The sequence below is a fragment of the Cydia pomonella genome, chromosome 21 (genome assembly GCF_033807575.1).
Source record: "Cydia pomonella isolate Wapato2018A chromosome 21, ilCydPomo1, whole genome shotgun sequence".
Taxonomy (NCBI): domain Eukaryota; kingdom Metazoa; phylum Arthropoda; class Insecta; order Lepidoptera; family Tortricidae; genus Cydia; species Cydia pomonella.
Window position 1 is genome coordinate 15,231,715 of NC_084723.1, and position 14,290 is coordinate 15,246,004.

General features: G+C 37.6%; 1 long non-coding RNA gene across 1 annotated transcript; it reads left to right on the top strand.

Annotated features, from left to right (window-relative positions):
* Positions 1-3,142: 3,142 nt before the first annotated feature.
* LOC133529915 (uncharacterized) lies at positions 3,143-6,515 on the top strand. The gene is made up of 3 exons (XR_009801239.1): positions 3,143-3,636; positions 4,051-4,218; positions 5,082-6,515. It is a non-coding gene; the product is annotated as an uncharacterized LOC133529915 (long non-coding RNA).
* The last annotated feature ends 7,775 nt before the right edge of the window (positions 6,516-14,290 follow it).

Sequence of the window (14,290 nt, forward strand, 5' to 3'; positions counted from 1 at the left end):
AATTAAAATATAAATATAATAAATTTTATAGGATATTCTTACAGATTGAATATGTCCCACAGTAAGCTCAAGAAGGCTTGTGTTGTGGGTTCTCAGACAACGATATATATATATGTATTATATATTATTATTATTTAAACTTTATTGCACAAGTACAAGTATAATGTACAATAGGCGGACTTAATGCCTTGAGGCATTCTCTACCAGTCAACCACTGGGCCAAACAGAAATTTGCTAAGGTGGGTGCAGTGTGAAAAAAAAATATTCCAAAATTAAATACTAAGTCTAATACTACTAAGCCAGTATACAAACTAATAGGTAATATATAATACTTTTATAAACTACACAAATTATCATTATAAATACATATATAAATTAATTACATAATATACTATACAATATACATAAATATACTTCTGCATGTGTGCGGGGCAGGGGGGAAGAGGGGGGGGGGGGTCCCACTAGACAGTATCTAGCAGGTGCTTGTAGAGAATACGTTTGAAATTCAGCTTGTTTGCGGCTTGTCTAATCGTTAGAGGAAGCGCATTCCAAAGACGGATTGCTTGAACAGCGAAAGAAGACTTTAGGAAACCAGTATGGTGAGGGAGAACAGAGAGTTTAAGAGAACGGGCAGAGCGCAGCTCGCAGCCTGGGCGGGGGGTCATAAAGTTGAAGTTACATTTGAGATATTCTGGAGTGGAGGGCTCGAATAGGATAGAGAAAAGTGAGGAGAGTATTCGAAAGGAACGGCGCTGACGTATGGGAAGCCACTTGAGCTGGCGACGGTAGCTAGATATATGATCAAACTTTCGAATTCCAAAAATGAAGCGTATTCCATATACAGATACATAAATACATAGAAAACATCCATGACTCAGGAACAAATATCTGTGCTCATCACACAAATAAATGCCCTTACCGAGATTTGAACCCAGGACCATCGGCTTCATAGGCAAAATTATTTCTGAAAATACGCATTTTATTTATTTATTTAAATTTTACACGATAATTTTTTTTACAAATAGCGGACTTAATGCCTTAAGGCATTCTCTACCAGTCAATCAATTATATTTATCCCCTCCCCTCCCCTCCTCGATTACTTTTTTTGTTAAAACTTACTACAAGTCAAAATTCAAAAACATGATATCCTCGGTCCCGAGCACGCACATCCATCTCGCTCACACGCTCATTGAATAAATAATAAATAAATAAATATTATAGGACATTATTACACAAATTGACTACGTCCCACAGTAAGCTCAATAAGGCTTGTGTTGAGGGTACTTAGACAACGATATATACATATATAATATATAAATATTTATAAATACTTAAATACATAGAAAACACCCATGACTTAGGAACAAATATCCATGCTCGTCACACGAATAAATGCCCTTACCAGGATTTGAACCCGGGACCATCAGCTTCGTAGGCAGGGTCACTACCCACTAGGCCAAACCGGTCGTCACACCACCAATATACCACCAATATCTATTGAGAGTAAGAAAACACGAACCTACGGGGCCTTCATTGAAAACTACCCTATCATCGTTCAACAAAGTTACTCCGAACGAAGCATTTGAACTTCGAATTGGAATTTGGAACTAACCCACTGAACGGCACTGAATCCAGATCTTTACCAGCGGAGTTGCGAACAAGAAATTAGTTTTGTTCAGTCCGTGTATCGGTTAACGAACATTGATAGTTCGATATAAACAAGGACTGGATAAGCGTAGTTTCTTGCAGGGGACAGTACCCCTAGTGTAAATTTGATCGACATCATAACGTGACGAACGCGTTTGCGTTAAGTCTCATTTTGTATAGGATTTTGAGTTTCCAAAACGTCCCGCTTGGCGCGCTCTTTCTAAATCCAATACAAAATGAGACTAAACGCAAACGCGTACGTCACGTTTCGAAATCGAATTTATTTACACTAGGGGGACAGGTTTGGAACAGTACGGCAACTTAACATTCCTTATGCGAACTGCCAAGGAGTGGAATGCCCTGCCCGAGTCTGTGTTTCCGTATGAGTACAATCTGAATCTCTTCAAGGCTAGAGTAAATAGGTATCTCATAGGTAAGCGTGCTACACCGTAGACCGCATCATCACTTACCATCAGGTGTGATCGTGGTCAAACGCCTGCCTATCCTCCATAAAAAAAAAAAAACTGCATTTTCGTCGTCTTTCGCTATATACAGTCGCCATCAGATATATCGGAGCGGCTAAGGTGCTCACAAATATCTGAACACGCCTCTATTGTCAAGGTGTATTGTCTATTGTGTATTGTGCGTGGTAAGATATTTTTGAGCACCTCGGCAGCTGCAATATCTAATGGCGATCTTAGAGGCTCGTTACACTACCAATTTAAATTAGGTTATATTTAATAAAGAAATATATTTTTATTTAATCTTTATTGCACAAAAGAAAACCATTTATATAGATTTTGATCCAGTTAACCGCAGAGATTCTTTTAGATTCTATAAACGAATAATAATAATAACGAATAAAGAAATAATAAAGCTCCTAAATAATTGATATGAACTAACTAAATTATCATATATTTTTACAAAATTAAAACTAAAGTTTAACTTAAAATAAAATCACAAACTATAAAATATACTTACCTACAAAAACAAAAACCAATTACAAAGAGTTGCCCTTCTAAGAAATCGGCCTGTGGCATGAACCCCGTTACATTTTCGGCGTTACCCCTCTGTATCGTAAGGGAAATACGTTGATAGAGGTACGCGCCAGCCCTGGGATCCCCTGTGGTGTCGACCAGCAGCGCCGACAGTGCCCTCATGAATACAACAATTTAAAATAAAACTAGATGGAATTTTTACGAAATCAAATGATTTTGCAAACGGTGGTTTTAGTTCTATAGAAAAGTTACTGCTTTGTGGAATTGTGGCTTACCGATTTGTTAACTATTTTTCATTTACAATAGTGTTTCATTTTATAAATCACATTAGGTAAACTCATCAACCAAATCTTACACAAAACATATGAAAAAGTTACTTAAATACCTACTCAAAAATCTGCATAATGTTAAAAGTCCTGTAGCGCCGTCTGTTGGAAGATCAAGTAAATTAAAGCAGAGACAATAAATTTATTATTATTGACTCTTTGTAGACATTGAAGTATTCTCTTTCTCTATATATTCTCTTTGGGCATGACATAAGAAGATTGACAAACGCTGTCACTGCTTTTGGGGGCGCAATGAAAACGAAACGTTGCGCTCCCAAAGCAAAATAAAAAATATAAAATAAACAAGAAAAACTAAAAAAAAAATGCCGTGTTGTATATTTTGGAATCCATTTGCTTGTAGACAATGTAAACGAAGAAACGAACATGAACCTTGTTGGTCTCGTTGTAAGAGAAAGCCCGATAAGAATAGAATGCGTTGCAGTAAATTGGATGTGACTATCTTTGGTTTGCTGCTATTTTGCCCAATATTGGTGGCATGGCCGTGTTTATGGCCGTGTCTTTGTCCGTGGTTGAAAAAGATGAAGAAGACGACTTATCATAGATGCATGTAGATGCATTTCCTGTACTTTAGTGATGCAGACGTCTGCGAGATGGAGAGAATAAAACGTCTGCGAGAATATAGACGTCTGCGATAATACCTATAGGTATGTGAATAGGAGAAAATATTACAATTTACAGTTATCGCATTTAAGTTTAACGAACAAACTTAATCAATTCAGCTTGAGAATAATGCTTTTAAAGGTTTAGTTTTAACTCTTAGGAAGCCAATAACCCTTAAAATTGCCGTGAACTGACTCTATTTCAATATAATGAAATCTTAATGCTTCTGATTAAAATCAATTATTTTCATGAACTAGAAAATCAAATATAATATGAATGAGTTTAAGAATCACATAAGCAATTTTAAGTAGAAAAAAGCTAGGATTATTTTTAAAATGAATATCGATAACTGGGATACATTTATAATTTCGTACCTTTTCTTTTTTTTTTCGTTTCTTTTCTTTTTTCTTTTCTTTTTTTGCCAAACTAAAACAATCAACGATGTTATCAATTTACAGAAGTCCAACGATGTTACACACTAAAGAAGTAAAATGTTGTCTGCAATTATTCAAGAACACAGACGTAAAAGTACAATGTCCACGTTTTATACATCTGTCATACTTATGTGAAGATTGAATGTGTATGTTAACTTGTTGACAAAACGGTACTAAAACTAATAAAAGTTGGTGAGTACTTTTGATTACCTATAACAATATTAAAAAAAAGATATATACTTTTTCAAACCATTTTCAATGGAAAACGTACAGTCGAGTTAATCAATATGTATACATTTTTTCACCTTATTGCAATCTATTTAGGAGAAGAAATAGTAAGCACCCCTATAATGGAACAGGCACCAGTAATGGGATGGTATAGACAAATCCTGTAAAACAAGTATTTTATCATCAGTTTTTAAACGCTGGCAACATTTTACCATAAACAAGAGCCAAAGAGCTGCTTAAGTTTAATTTTTCATTGATATTTGTTAGTTTGAAAATTAATGACGCCATACATCCCATGACTGGAGCACAAAACCATAGTTTTAATTGGTTAATAATATTAAAACCAATTGCAGTAGCTTCCATTCAATACATAGAAAACATAACGGACGAATTGGACATTCAACTTTTAAAGGATAAAGCGGTAGAAATTTTACAGATGTCGGTGAAACATCAAACATACTCCAAAAGTCCAAATATTGTCTTAAATGTCCCATGATTGGTGCCGTTAACATACATAGTTATGAACACGACTGTAGATGTAGTACCTACATGTTACTTTACTTACAAGTAAAAATGTGACGTTATCTATGAAAAGGGACCTTATTGTCGATGGCGCTTCCGCCGTTATAAACGATGCTCCGATACAAATACAACGCTGCGCAACGCGCAACGTAAGCGCCATCGACAATAAGTTCCCTTTTCATAGATAATGCCACAAATAAAAACCTTAATGATATATCTAAAAAAAATACTTAGCGCGGCAAGAAACAAACATCTATGTTAGAAAAATAAGTCAATCATCACTTTCATTTTTTTTTTTAAATTAGGTGCCACATATTGCTTCTCAACTGTGTACCGTGGCCGCGCCCGCGGGTATCTCCCACTCCGGTAACCGCGTTCGGTGGTAATGTGAGGACCTATCAATAGAAATAACTGTACCTAGCTAACATGTTACTATCTCTTTCACTCTTGTGACGACCATGCAAGTGTGAATGAGAAGTTTTACGACCCAATTTCAGTTTGATTCGCGGATAGTATAGTCCTTGGTTGTGTTTTTATTTTTTAGCCTTTTGAACGCATTCTCTCTCGCATTGAAATGTGGCATACACGCACATTTCAACTAGTGAGAAAGGAATTTAAACCTTATCTGTCAACAGTAATATTGCTTTGACAGCGTCTGCCATGATATGCCCTTTTAGTGGTCGTTGGCGTGGCAGGCACGACAGCCACACGACCACTTTAGTGGCTCTTGGCGTTCAAAGGGTTAAACAAAAGGAAATTTGCAAATGAATATGTTAGAGTGATATCATGTTTCCTGCACTTTTTATCTTGGTCTGACTCTATCATACACACTGTGTATGATAAGAAATCAATAAATATAGAATGGAGTAAAATAAGCTGCAGCAACTGGAAGCTCACCCTGCTCCGTACAAGTTCACACAGAGATCATAACATAACGATAGCTGCTGAGGGAACTGTTACCAGTGCAGTGCGACATCGATATATCGTATCATAACTAATATCAAATATATACACGGTGCTCACGAGGAACCCGAAAGATTTTAACCACGTACTTCTGAGGCCAAAAGACGGAAAAAATGTTATATGAGTTTCACTAAATTTGGCCAAAAAAATATATTTTTTTGTTTTTTTTTTTTCAAATTTTGAACGTATTTGTACATAAAAAGTTAATGTTATGGTAAAACTGGCACTGAAAATATTTTTTTACGATTTTTTTTGTAAAAACTAGTTCTTGCAAAGGTTACTTGTCACTTTTTGACATCTATCAATAAGGATATTTAGACTACGCCCCATAATGGCATTATCGCGATCAAAAAGGCGTTTTGAACTAAGTTACGATAACATGTTTTTTTTTACATTGGTATTAACTCTGAAACTAGGCGAAATCCAGAAAAGTTTATATGACATTTTAGTCTCTAAATGTGATCAGTAATACACTGTCAAAATCTTTTGGGTTCCTAGTGAGCACCGTGTATATAACTCCGTATAAGATAACTAAAATGTAAGAAGGGAAGGAGGCACGATTTCTTAGGGTCTACAAACTCTTTCCTAGGAAACGAGCGAGGAATCCAAAGAAAGTTAGAAAATCCCTTTCCACGCAATAGTTATTTGTGTCCCATGGGAGGAAAAGTAGGAAATTGCGTGCCGCGTGTAAAATTGTTACCCTAGCCGAAGGCGAGGGTGACAAACACGCGGGATGGAATGTCCTGCGTTTCCTCCTGAGGTGCGCATACTATTTTTCCGCCCGGAGGGCAGAAAAAATTCTTATCCCACCTTTCTCTAGTTTGTTACAAAAACAAAAGATAAATTCTCTAGCCAGAATTTGAACCCGAGACCTCTTGCTGGTCTCGGGTTCAAATGGGGTTCAAACGACCGAAGGGAGTGTTTTAAATCAACACGCGTTGTGAATTACCTTTTCGCACGTGTATTGTACAAATACAACGTTTTACAGTACGCACCATATGTACGTACTGTAAAACAGAAAATTTCTACGTGAAGCTGGATTTCCAGCTATAAAATAAAATTAAAGTGCTCATTCCGAATCGGCTATCAGCCGCTGAATCTTCCACATAACCTCAACTCGATACAACCTCAAACGTCTCGATGTTACCTCAAATATTCCCTCATAAACCTCAAATATTTCCGCAAATATTACGGAAGGAAACGAAGGTTAATTTCCAATATGCACTAAACTCGATGTAGTAAGTTTATGATACAGATTACATAAATTTTTAGATACACCGAGTGTGGCCTGTAACATGAGCAAAAAAATTAACTGTAGGCTGTACTTCTTAAACTAACAACATTAGAATAGAATAGAATAGAATATTTTTTATTCGTAGACACAAACAAGACACATTAAATTACATGATATAACAAAAACAAAGGAAGTATAAATAAAGCGCCAGCGCCGATCTTCCGACATTTGCTCAGCAATATTTAAAAATAACTGGTATATTGATTTTAGAACGTTTATTGTAAGACGCAATGTATTGCGAATTTTGTTATATTTAAAGCGTGACAAGCAACGTCAATTACACTGTTGACAGTGATGACAGTGTACATTGAAGGTAATATTTATTTTGTATAAAAAATAAGAAGAAAACACTTCATCATTTTTAAAAGTCGCTGAACAAATGTTATAAATGTTGTTATGTATTTTTCATGTAACTATATGATGTTACTATAAATGTTGTATTGACTTGTAAAAGAGCCCTTGAGGCCTACTTGCAGTATAAATTTATGCATTTTGAATTTTGGTTGGACCTACTTTCAATTTAAAAATTTTACTTAGAATTGAAGTTTGTTTATAAAGTTTGTTACTAATCTTAATTACCGATAGATAGGAACTAAAATGTTCTTCTAGTCTTTTGACAATCATACTTATCGTACACAGACTAATATTGTTTTAATGTACAGAACACGGCACCCATACAAAACAAAATTTAAAAATCAGGAAGAAAACATAATTTTGCACGCGCGTAGCTTTGATAGGTACAAAAGCGGTTTAACTAACAACAAAACTGACATAGGACAATGCAGTCTTCAATCTTCATGAAATTCCCTGCAACGAGCTGCTACGGCTACCACCAGTTCCTGACATATTCGCTAGCATGTGCGTATTGCGCGTAGCTTACTTTCTATGCATCTCGCTCGTACTCGCATATGAGTGCGAGCGATATGTATAATGGCTCGTCTACACGATGGCCCAGCGTTAGACCAGCGAGATGGCCATGCGATGGTTATGGCTCCTCTACAAGATGGCCCAGCGCTGGACCAGCGATGGCCATGGGATGGTTGAGGGCACGCACTATGGAATGGGCCACGTGTAGATGCGTACGCACCATCGCTGGCCCACTGCCTTTGATCTGCGGACGAAAAACTGACACCGTGGCCATCCCATCGCCATCCCGCCATACCATAAACCATCCGACACCATACCCTCTCTACACGCTGGCTCATCTTAGTAGGCCAGTATGATGGCCTATCGTGTTGAGGAGCCATAAAAAGTAAGTTACACAGACGTTAGCGAATATGTTAGTTTGACATTGCTAAGGCAGTCGTGGTAAAACTAGTTGTCATATGAGCATATTTGCCATATTTAATTAAACCTTTTTTCTGAATCCCAGTGAGTACAACCACAGCTCAGTCCCGGGGCGCCGTGTATCTCAGTGTTGTATCTACTTTCGTTTTAAGTACTCTGTTGTCAGCTGGAGTTTACGAGCGAACGTGTAAACTAGTTACGACGCTGTGGATCATTTATCATGGTCGCCAATTTGCTATAGTGTGCTAAACTACTTACCGTTAAACCAGCCAACTATAATCCAGCACTACAACTATGTTCCACAAGTCCTACACGTAATAATTTTATTCATTTAAACTTTATTGCACGATATAAAATTGTACAAACGGCGGGCTTAATGTCTTAAGGCATTTTCTACCAGTCAACCATTGGGTCACCCATCATCATCATTGGGCCATTGGGTGGACCCAGAAAAGTGGTGTGCTCTTTTGTTGGAGGCCAAGATTTTGGGTCATCGCGCCAACCAAGTAAGTAAGTAAGTAACCACTGGGTCAAACAGTGCAAAGTATCAATACCTATCTTTTTTTGTTTTTCTTGGTTTTCCTTCCGATTATGAAATTATAGAACTGTGGCTTTTTTATGATAGGAGACAAACGAGCAGACCCATCACCTGATGGTAAGCGATTACCGCCGCCCAAGGACACCTGCAACACCAGAGGTGTTGAAAGTGCGTTGCCGTCCTTTAAGATGGGAGTACGCTCTATTCTTGAAGGTTGATTTAAATAATAGTCAGGTCTAATCGAAAATATGTTAGTTTTCAAACCAAAAGCCCAAAGCTGGGAGGTTTTGTGCTATAATATGCACAGCATATACATTAAACTATAAAAGGCAGTGATATAAAAGGGGGAAACAGAGGGAACTGGCATGGTATAGTATGATTTAACAGACAGTGGCGCAGCTAGGCCTGGGCAAATTGGGCCCTCGCCCACGGCCTCGCGCCCGAATGGGCCTCGCGCGAGGCTCCTTCGGGCACATTAATACATATAAAAAGGCCTCACAGAAACGACTTCGCCCACGGCGAGATTAGTTCGCGCTACGCCACTGTTGACAGACGAGCAAAACTGGGATGTATAGCAACACGAGGCTGGCTTTTCTCAACAAATACAGTAGGAACCAAAAATAACCTAAAAAGTTCAACGTAAAAGCTGAGAATAAGCGTATCTCACCTAAATCTTGCTAACAGACAGCTAGACAGACCGTAAGAGTATTACAATATCATTTATCAAAGAAATTGCATAATTTATTTCCCTGGCGTGTCCGTCTTATTATATAAAGCACTTTAACTAGATAAGTAACGGACTCCTTTATCCACTTTTAAAGTCACAATGCACAAATGCACTTTTCTCTGACTTGCTTTAAATGGATAAAATACGTCACACTCTTTCAGAAAAAGTGTAACGAAACGCTCTAGTGGTATCATTCTGATCACTTGCCGATGTCTTAGCTCAAGACTGCTTAAGTCGATATCAACCGTCCAGTGGCGCCCTCAGTGGTGGCCCCAATTTTCCGTCTAGGTCATCAGTAAGACAGCCAACGTACATATTCACGCTCCGTTGCGAACGAAACGCAACTGTCACAGTCGCACTAATATGAAAGAGTGATAGAGAGAGATGACTACGCTACAGAGCGTTAACGATTGTAACGTTGGGTACGCGGCCAGTAGTATTTGAGGGATGTAGGATTTATACAAAAAGTAATTGATTTATTAGAAAACACAATTCACCCAAGGAGGGCGCCATTATACATTGTAGAATTTATTTTTACTGAATTTGGTGTATATATTTAATTAACCACAAATGAAGGGGCATTTGATTTTTTATATTTTTTAATTATTATAGAAGTGTTTTTTTTTAATGGTTCATTTGTATTATGTAATGGTGAATTAGTTATTGCTACTCTTATTATAACTAGTGGCTCTGACAGCTGTAGACCTCGGGAGCATAGGTTAATATTCAATAAACCATAAATTGAGTAAAAATAGTTTCCATTCAGAGAGGAAAATGGGAGCTACTTATGTATGGAGAAGCGCTCGTCCACTATCGTCTTATGGCTCCTTCCTCTACACGATGGCCCGGCGCTGACCAGCGAGATGGCCATGCGATAGTCGAGCACACGCACTATGGAATGGGCCACGTGTAGATGCGTACGCGCCATCGCTGGCTCACTACCATCGATTTGCGGACGAAAACCCGACACCGTGGCCATCCCATCGCCATCCCGCTGCGCCATAAGCCATCCGACACCACTACTCTCTCTTCACGCTGGCCCATCTCAGTGGGCCGGTATGATGGCCCATCGCGTAGAGGAGCCATTAATTGTTTAGCCTGCGGCGACTATTCGCTAAGCAATGTGATTGAGAGTCCAGGAATAGCTGAAGTTAACAAATTATAGCATTTTTCCAAGTCGGATAGGGATAGGACAGATAGAAGCGGGACAGATTGTCAGGGCTCGCTTATCGTGCGAGGTATACGGAACGGAGAAACTTCACGATGTCACAAAGTTTTTAGGGGTCCGTAGGCAAAATGACAAAAAGAGAACCCTTATAGTTTTGTCATGTCTATATTTTCCTAGCACGAACGAGGCAACGCTAGTGACTTCCTTGCGAGATTTAGTACATCGATATCAAAGATACATCGATATCTTATAAATATCTAGGTATCTTGTAAATAAGTGAACAAGAATAACAAAATTATTTATTTATTAATACTTTAACTACATAAATAATAATAATAATTCAGCCTATATAGGCTATAGACGTATATACGTCCCACTGCTGGGCACAGGCCTCCTCTCATGTGCAAGAGGGCTCGGGCTATAGTCCCTGTGCGAGACAATATGAATAGAAGGGGTCCTGGTCCTGACCGTGTCTCCACATTAAAACAACTCACTTTAATTCTTCATCATTTTATTTTAACTCCACCAAATCTATAACATTTTTATTTCATTGACAAGTCAAATTCTTCTCTTGTTCGTCTTCTTTTGTTTCCATAGACTTATAGACAATAGAGTAAAAAAAACTTAAAGAGTTTCAATATAAAATTGTGTTCGGTTATGAACAGTCCCCACGCTAGCCCAATGCGGATTGGGGATTGGGGACTTCACATACACCTTTGTTGAATTTCTTCGCAGATGTGTGCAGGTTTCCTCACGATGTTTTCCTTCACCGAAAAGCTAGTGGTAAATATCAAATGACATTTCGTACATAAGTTCCGAAAAACTCATTGGTACGAGCGAGGATTTGATGGCTGAGATACACGTCATACTCGTGAACGGGTGCTGTTTGTGGAGACCGGTCTGTTTAAGCTTACACGGGGTACAGGTTATGTTAAAGTATGTAACTTTACTTTTGTTTTGAGTGACATTAACGTGAGACACTTCATTCGGTTCTTGTCTGTTTTAATTTTTTTGTCTTTTAATTATTTATATAAGAATTCAAGCCTTGGCGACCCTCTACATCTCTAAGGATAATTTAATATATATTTTTATATTTTATCTCTGACACTTAGAGACTTATACATCTCTAAAGAATTTTAGTATTTTATGGTTTTATTTTTTTATCATAGTTTTTTTGTGTAATTTGACGGTTAGAGACAGTATACATCTCTAATAAAGTATTTATTATTTCATAGATTCGATATTTGTAATTGTTTTTTTTATTTTTTATTTATTGTTTGTAAAAATGGACATGTAAAAGTGCCCCTGTGGCCTATTTGCTGAATAAATGTTTGATATTTGATATTTGAACCCACGACCTCCAGATTGAAAGTCGGACGTCATATCCACTCGGCCACCACCGCTTACTTTAACTACATACTTCAAAAAAACTCCATGAAATACACCAAGATTGGTTTTCAAATTCCATCGCCAATAAAACCATAATACCATGATATCATTTGACGACCGGTTTGGCCTAGTGGGTAGTGACCCTGCCTACGAAGCTGATGGTCCCGGGTCCAAATCCTGGTAAGGGCATTTATTCGTGTGATGAGCATGGATATTTGTTCCTGAGTCATGGGTGTTTTCTATGTATTTAAGTATTTATAAATATTTATATATTATATCTATCGTTGTCTAAGTACCCTCAACACAAGCCTTATTGAGCTTACTGTGGGACTTAGTCAATCTGTGTAATAATGTCCTATAATATTTATTTATTTATTTATTTTAATACACTGCCCCTAGTGTAAATTTATTCGATGGCGTAACGTGACGTACGCGTTTGCGTTAAGTCACATTTAGTATGGGATTTTGAGTTTCTAAAACGTACGTCACGTTTCGAAATCGAATAAATTTACACTAGGGGTACAGGTTTTCTTATATGTATATATATGAAACAAAGAAGTGGCCTACCACATATACTTTTTAAAACTATATTTCCATAGACAATGTTAGACGGGAAAATATTACATTTCTTTTTTAATTTACTTATTAAAAAATAGATTCTCAATAACGTATCTAAGGGACGAAGATACACCCTTTTGCTGGTATGGCTTTTTATACCGTATTTAACGAACCCCATTATGTGGGGCCCGAATCACACTTGGCCAGTTTTTTATATGTGTGAATATAACTAGAGTCCGCCTAAGCCAAGGGTCTCAAACTTCTGACCCGAGAGCCGCAGCCGTGCAGCCTTGCCTCCGCTTCCTTTTCACGGAGCGAATTGTGTAAAATTTGGTAGTTTTCTCACCGACTACACGTAGTGTTCTAGTGTTGCTAGGAACTCGAGTCTTTCGAGTCTAAATGCAAACTCGACTTGTTTTTATGCGACTTAGCGCTTAAAAACTTCCGAGTCTTTTAAGCCCCGAGTCAAGTCCTTTATTGAGTCTTTAAGCGCAACTTAAAAGAACTCGAGCCTTCGGTTAAACACTAACCCCCTTATTCATAAAACTTTACGGGCCTGATTTGGTTAAATTATATTCTATCCCTTTCTTACAAACGCCTAAGTCAAAATGACAGATAAAGACTAACAATTTATAGCTAATTCAGGGCAGTAACGTGTTTATGAATAACGCCATAAGGAAATAGGCGTTATTGAATGACGTTTGAACCTTACCCTTGAATTTCATGTGAAAACGATGCCTTTTTACAAAGTTTTATACATAATTTAAGAGTTATCTTTAAAGGACTCAAGTCTTTACAGAAGACTCGTGTCTCGATAAGGACTCAAGTTTCAACTAAAGTCTGAAAACAGAGTCGAGTCTTACAGCAGACTACTCGAAGGATTTGAGTCTTCACCAACACTAATACGACATCAAAGTGTGGCACGCCATCTTTTTTCATAGTTCATAGGCAGGTATTGGATTTTAGAGGGCAAACTTTAATGACAGGTAGTGAGTTCCTAATATATCGATAAACTCAATTGTCGATGCTCTCCCCATATGCTACCGATCCTCTGCCTGCCAAAATGCCCTCTGTCCAAAGTATTTACCTTGATCCTACAACAATGCATGATAATATATGCTTCCGTAACTTTTTAGATAAGACTAGAAACTTTACCGGCTTATATGCTTTGGATTATCCACCGTAAGATCCGTAAGGGGCGTATGCAGGTTTGAAAAATATTATATTGATTTATAGTTTATGCTTTTTTTATTGCTAATAAACAAAAAACATAACTATTACAAAACTTCGCCAAACTGCGAAACAGTTTGTTGGCGAACTAAATACACCCATTTTATAGTTAGGTACGTTTACTGTCTAACCTAATTAATATGCACTATGAAAACGGAGTACCTTGTGTTTTACAGTCGAGTTCATAAATATGTATACATTTCTTCACCTTAATCCATTGCAATAAAGTGAAAAAATGTATACATATGTATGAACTCGACTGTACCATGCAGAGTTCGCTTGGACCGACTCTACGTTCTACGACTTCTACGTACTTGAGAGGAAAGAATAGCTTTGCGATATAACGCTAGCGAAATAAAC